At 39.4% G+C, this 7,153-nt stretch overlaps 1 long non-coding RNA gene across 1 annotated transcript in view; it reads right to left on the bottom strand.

The window, feature by feature from the left end:
- The window catches only part of LOC134447392 (uncharacterized), a 6,751-nt gene extending 415 nt beyond the window's left edge, over positions 1-6,336 (bottom strand). Inside the window, exons 1-7 of the long non-coding RNA XR_010034595.1 lie at positions 5,999-6,336; positions 4,264-4,366; positions 4,038-4,136; positions 3,113-3,218; positions 2,656-2,757; positions 805-877; positions 1-417 (exon numbers count right to left, since the gene is read on the bottom strand). The exon at positions 1-417 is cut by the window's left edge and continues 415 nt beyond it. This is a non-coding gene — a long non-coding RNA (uncharacterized LOC134447392). The remainder of the gene's footprint in view (positions 418-804; positions 878-2,655; positions 2,758-3,112; positions 3,219-4,037; positions 4,137-4,263; positions 4,367-5,998) is intronic.
- Positions 6,337-7,153: the final 817 nt, after the last annotated feature.

Raw genomic sequence — 7,153 nt, 5'->3', positions numbered from 1 at the left:
CCTGAATCTGCATAGGATGTAGTCTGCATGTCAGTGGAATCAGAAGTAATTAAAATACACATGGTGTGGAGTGGTGGTGTTTGCGTAGATGTTTTAAAAAATGTCCAGTGACTACAGAGCAACTTGAAGTGAGAAATGTTCCAGTACCTTGGCCCACTTTTTGGTTGAGATGGTTATATCGTACACATATTCAAAAGAGGCAAAAACAGAGTTAAACTGTGGTGGATATGCCAAGTTACACACCCAGTAGAGCATGAAAAGCTTGTCACTGCGCAAGTCAGGCAATCAGCAACAGGAATGGTTACATTGTCATCCATGGCAGTGATGACACTGCCGTGTCAAACTCTCGCCTCCTAGTAGTGGGGTCCTTGAAACCTTCTCAGTGTCAGTGCCGAGGGATGCAAAGTTGGTTCCAGTCTGAAAGAATTTTTAAGATTTGAGAGAGAGAGAGAGAAAGAGAGATACATCAATGGTGCTTAGCCCCATAATGCACGCCATACCATCTGAAACATGCTGTAATAGTCATTGAAAGGTTAATTGCCAGTACTACTCTACTATGACATAACATAGGGCCTTTAGTAATGCTCAGTAATTGCCATTCTGGTAACCACAAAATTTATAACGCCCTGTTTTAACAGGTTATATAGAAAGCTTTACTCTACTGAGTGAACGGTATAAATCATGCAGTATCAGGAAGCTTAATTAACACCAAGTATAGCCAAAATCAACAATGCACACAACTACAGGTATATCGTGACTTGTTCTTTCTAAATAAAGGTTAAAAAAAATGTCTGGCAGACGTACCAAACTTGGCATCTCCAGAAAGCGTGGAAATTTCTCAAAGATGTCACGCATGGAGGGGGAGTCCTCAGCGATCCTGAAAAATACAACAAATTGAGAAAACGTAACCCAAATACTCCACTCAATGAAACGGTGGGCTCAGTGTCATAGGCCTAACAGCAGAAGGCACCAAGGGTGCGTTTGTAAACTGCCGCTCTGAGCACACAACAATTGGTAATGTCATGTATGAGCAGTGGTGGACAAAGTAAAAGTAAAAGTTAAAAAAAAAAAAAAAACAGTTTCTTTCCAACACAGGTAACTTATCTGAGTAAAAAGTAGACCAATGTACTTGTCTTACGACGAGCTGATTCTGCACAGGTTGGATTGAGTTTGTGGTGGGTTCTTGTTAGGTTTTTATTGTTTTTCAGTAATAACACAGTCCATCTCAATAGGTAGGTATACTGGAGCAAACGGTTTAACAGCTATGTAATATCATGTGCTACTGTTGTAATTACACCACAAAAGTACTTTTACTTTGTCCACCACTGTGTACGAGTGTGTTATTCAGACTGTTAGATAGTAGACATTTGAAACACACATTTGGTGCAGATTTATTAAAATTTGCTTACCGGTATATTTAGAAACGTTTTTTTTTCAGTATTTTTAGACATGGTGCTACAAAGGGGATCAATGTACTGTAACCAGGCAGCTGCCATCCTTAAAGCGATGGTTCGGAGTAGAATCACCCTAATGCCATTTGAACCGTGACACCCATCCACCTTTACACCCGAAGTGTTTTCTGCCGCAGACTTACATCAACAGAGTTGCCGTGTTATTCGATGTTTATTCCGGTTAGCTTGACTCAAGCGCATATGGATACTGGGCACCGTCTCCAAACTTTCCCCACAAAAATAACATGTCATTACACCAAACTTCTGCAGTAGCACAAATATGGTCTGTACTCACGAAACGAAGCATTTGGAAGTTTGGAAATAGTCCAGGAGTTTAGTATTATCAACACAAGCTGAATAGCTTCTCTGCTGCTAAAGCTGTGCCAACGTTACTTCCGTCATATGAGACAAGCCCGTAAAAGTCTTCAACAAACTTCCAGACGAGAGTGTTAAAAAAGTTTTCACTGAATTGTGATTAAGGCTTATATTTTCAAGGAAATACTTAAAAGATATTTCAAATCTTACCTACTATCAATTAGACAATGATTTTCGTTATCAATACTGATGCTGAATTCACTTTTCATTGTGCATATTATGAGCTTCGTTGAGGACTCTTACATGCTTGTCTTAGATGACGGAAGTAACGTTGGCGCAGCTTTAGCAGCAGAGAAGCTATTCGGCTTGTGTTGATAATAATAAACTCCTGGACTATTTCCAAACTTCCAAATGCTTCGTTTCGTGAGTACAGACCATATGTGCTACTGCAGAAGTTTGGTGTCATGACATGTTATTTTTGTGGGGAAAGTTTGGAGACGGTGCCCAGTATCCATATGCGCTTGAGTCAAGCTAACCGGAATAAACATCGAATAACACGGCAACTCTGTTGATGTAAGCCTGCGGCAGAAAACACTTCGGGTGTAAAGGTGGATGGGTGTCACGGTTCAAATGGCATTAGGGTGATTCTACTCCGAACCATCGCTTTAACTCTGTAGTGCAGCGTTATGGCTCTATGTAATGTCATAGCAATGTTGTTATGATGTATTTAAGCATTTTCAGCAAGTGAATAGGGTCGCTGGCGACCTATCCTCTCAAAATAACACACAAGATGAACAGGATGCATCTCTGATTAACAGTGTGTGGTTCAAACTGTTAAGACATTTGAAACACACATACATGTGGTGTACATTTGTGAATGGTTGCTAACCTTTAGAAATTCTGTCAATGTTCAGAAGCATTTGCAGACATGGTCCAGGGGGCTCAAGTACGACCAGAGAGCAACCATCCAGCAATAAGGATATCTTCTGAGCTGCACACAACATTAACACACAACACACAACATTAATTTGCATCTCATATTGACAGCATGAAATACATAGCATGTTTAGCACTTTGACTTTTATAAAAATACATGCAGGGCTTTTTGTAGGATTTTTTGGCATGAGGGAGCATCATGGCAGGTTTCGGGGGTGAAGGGGGGTGTCCAACCCCCCCCCGTCCCCCGTGAATGAGAAATTTACTTGGGGTGCTCAAATATGTATATATAAAAATAAAAGTATGAGGGTGCACCCACGGAGGTATGAGGGTGGAGCGCCCCTATTTCCCCGTTCAGAAAAAGCCCTGACATGGATTGGTTTTGTGTGAATTCATGAACTTAAACTCACCTCTTGCAACAGTGTTTATTTTCTCTGAGGTACACCACACCAGAGGAATCACTCAGTGTAATCAGACAGCTTCCATGTAGGATCCTTCAGTAATATTCTCAGTCATCTGCAAAGCATGACAGCACAAAACATGAACATGATTATGCATTTATAGGCCTAATTATTACAAGAAAATAATGAAAAATGATAACACCGTCACCACCACGACACAATATGATGATGAATAGGCCTAGAGTATGAAACATCTAAAAGATACATGTCTGTATACATGTAAAATGTTTTTTTTGTTTGTTTGTTTTATATCATTGATCATTTTCCCAGACGGATTGACAACAGATGGCTCAAAGAATTCAGTGTGCTAAACTGGAGGGCAAAAAGAGCAGATTATGTATCTTTCTGGATATTTTACTCATCACTTGAAATTAAATCTAAATCTAAATCTAATCTAAGATGTCACGCATAGAGGAGGAGTCCTCAACGATCCTGGAAAATACAACAAATTGACAAAATGTAACCCAAATACTCCAATCAATGAAACGGTGGGCTCAGTGCCATTGGCCTAACAGCAGAAGGCACTAAGGGTGCGTTTGTAAACTGCCGCTCCGAGCACATAACATATTGGTCATGTCATGTATGAGTGTGTTATTCAGACTATTAGATAGTAGACATTTGAAACACACATTTGGTGCAGAGTTATAAAAAAATGCTTACATTTACAAACTGATTTTTCTCAGCATTTTAGACATGGTGCTACAAAGGGGATCAATGTACTGTAACCAGGCAGCTGCCATTATTCCTTAACTATCCTCTCAAAATAACACACGGCATGATCAGGACGCATCTCTGATTAACAGTGTGTGCTTCAAACTGTTAAGACATTTGAAACACACATACATGTGGTGTAAATTTGTGAATGGTTGCTAACCTTTAGAAATTCTGTCAATGTTCAGAAGCATTTGCAGATATGGTCCACTACGACCAGAGCTACCATCCAGCAATAAGGATATCTTGGCCATCTTCTCAGCTGCAATAATAACACACAACATTAGTATGCATCTCATATTGACTGACAGCATGAAATACAGAGCAAGTTAGAACTTTGACTTTAAAAAAAATACATGGATAGGTTTTGTGTGACTTTATAAACTCACCTCTTGCAACAGTGTTTATTTCTCTGAGGTACACCACACCAGAGGAATCACTCCGTGTAATCAGCCAGCTTCCATGTAGGATCCTTCAGCAATATTCTGTCATCTGCAAAGCAAGACAGCACAGAACATGAACATGATTATGTATCAATATGCCTAATTATTACACAAAAATAAAGTTTGAAAAATGACACCATGACACAATAGGCTGAATAGGCCTACAATATGAAACATCTATAAGATGCATTTCTTAAATTGTTTTCATTGATCATTTTCCCACACGGATTGACACCAGATGGCTCAAAGAATTCAGTGTGCTAAACTAGAGGGCAAAAAGAACAGATTATATATCTTTCTGGATATTTTACCCATCACTTGAAATGAAATCTGATGCATAGCCCACTTGTTAAGACCTCTAAAATCACTAGGCCTACTAGTAGATCCAAAAAGGATGGGCAAAGAAATCTAAATATTTATTGCAGTAACCATACAAATTAAGCATCTTTGATCAAGCCAAAAATTAAGCACTCTACACATCTGGGTGTTTCTGGGCTCATTATTTCAGGAGAAATCTGTCAAATAGGTAATGCCTATTTATTGAAAAGAACACGATCTGATGGCTGACAGTGGTTTCTCCCTGAACAGAGAGAACAGCCCACAGAGTTGGCAGTAACAGAATGGGACAAAACAGCACACTGTGTGCACAATAACAAGTTCAGAATCAGTTTACTTACTCACTTCCTTTACACAACGAACAGGGAAAGGCACATGTGTTAAAACATACTTCAGAGCAAGTGTATAGTCAAAATGAGTTCGTTTCTAACAATAAAAAGCAGGCACAAGTGGTGGCAACTTCAAGCTTCTGAGTCAGCTAAAAGATAAGCTGATGTTGCTAACGAACTTCTAGCTAGCTCTTCTCTCTGGTATTTGTGTTTTACTTTGGCTCAAGTACATTAACTGGATATCTTCAGAGCATAATTATACTCAAAGGGAGTTCGTTTCTAACAAAAAAAAAAGACTTTAGCTAGCTAATGTTGCTAGCGGACAAGAGATTCATTATTCAGTTTGGCTAGCTCTAATGTTGCTAGCGGACATTTAGCTAGCTCTTAACTTTGGCGCCAACAGTCTTACAACACTAACTTGGCATGTTGTAACTTCAGAACAAAATTATATCCAAAATGTGTTCGTTTCTAACAAGAAACCAATATTCAGTTATGAATACATCGGCCTATTTCAAACATCCCTCAACAAAGGCAACATGATTTAACCGTAATAGCTAATTGTTGCTAGCGAACCACCTCATCATGCAGCGCTAGCTCTTTCAGGTGAAGAGGCCGGCGCAAACAATCTCTGGCCGGCGGGGAAGCACTCCCTTCGGCCCTCCTCCAGAAACCACTGATAGCTATGTTGCTAGCGGACATTTAGCTAGGTCTTGACTCTGACATGGGTGTTTTGGCACCACTGGACAAGTTTTATAGCTCTTTCGGAGCAAATCTATATTGTAAATTTCGTAGAGTTTGTTTCTAACAAAACACAAACTTTCCAACAAAGTTGTGAAAACAACCTAGGGCTAAGTTAGCATACCGGTAGTTATAATAGTGGCCTGTTAGCGGAGGTATGGTCTGAAGACAAATTCATTGCAAATTACCATCCTGAACAAGAAACTGATTCGTTATTCACTGTATATTTGGCATTGTCTTGAAATTATTAACGAAACATTGAAAATAAACGAACTTACCTCACAAAGTGTTTGAATTCCACCAATATCTCAAACGGCTTTCCTGCAGCACCAAGATGGCGGCTTTGTCAGAAAATTGAGAAGCAGAGTTACGTACTTGACGTTGAGCGTCAGACCTGCGTCAGTTACCAATCTCTTAGTTAACATTTGCTTAACCAATGATATTAGTCATTTTTCAACCAATCTGTTATTAAAGTTAACCAATATCTTTGTTAAATCAACCAATTTGTTCTTAACCAATGATATTAGTTGTTAGATAACCAATTTGTTTGTTTAATAGTTACCAATGTCACAGTTAATTTGACCAATATTGCCTCAACCAACGAGATTAGTCACTTTTTTAACCAATCTCTTTTAAGGGTGTGTGCATAAGCCGAGTTTGAAAAAAATGGAAGCTTTAACTTGAGGCTGAATCCGCTCCACCACTGAAGATTGGCTGCATCTCAGCAGGGTTCACTTCAACCGCACTCATCAAAGCTGGTGTTGGGCTCGTGCATGTTGTACAAAGGAAGTCCATATCAATTATTGTTGAAAATGTGATCATGTTGGAGAGTCTGGCTTGCGTTGTCAAATCAAGTTTTCTTCTCAGTTGAAGTGCAAGAAGCTATAGGTGAGCGGTTATGCAACTACGCCTTGACTGAGAGGTCTACATTTAATAGCCACCATGCGCAGTGACAAATCAAAATTCCTACATTCAAAGAAGCCTCGTCCTGACATCCTGAATTCATTTCAATGTCTAAAAGTAGAATATTTGCACTAATCATTACGCCAAGCAAAGTGTTGTATTTTGTCTTCTCTTGTCTTGTGTTGTTTTTTAGGTGAAGACAAAGCATGGGTAGGCATAAAACATTTGGCAGACAGCATTTGCGGAATTATTGCCAATTATGAATTATGTCAAAACCAACCGTTTTTGAGTTTCTTTCTACGCACGCATGCACGCACACTGGCTTGAGCAAGCAAGAAGCGTTTTATGTGGACTAATCTGTAGTTCTATTACAAACCATCCAATCACATTGGATTGCAGAACCTTTCATTAGTGTCATTTTGTAGGAGAGTAGAGGGGATAGAAGTAGGGGAGGGAGGGAGAGAGGTAAGAGAGAATGATACAAGACAAAGCAAGAAGAAGAAGAAGAAGAAGAAGAAGAAGAAGAAGAA

This window comes from Engraulis encrasicolus, chromosome 4 (genome assembly GCF_034702125.1).
Source record: "Engraulis encrasicolus isolate BLACKSEA-1 chromosome 4, IST_EnEncr_1.0, whole genome shotgun sequence".
NCBI lineage: Eukaryota > Metazoa > Chordata > Actinopteri > Clupeiformes > Engraulidae > Engraulis > Engraulis encrasicolus.
Note: the sequence above shows the minus strand (reverse complement) of the source record. Positions and strands in the feature narration are given on the sequence as shown.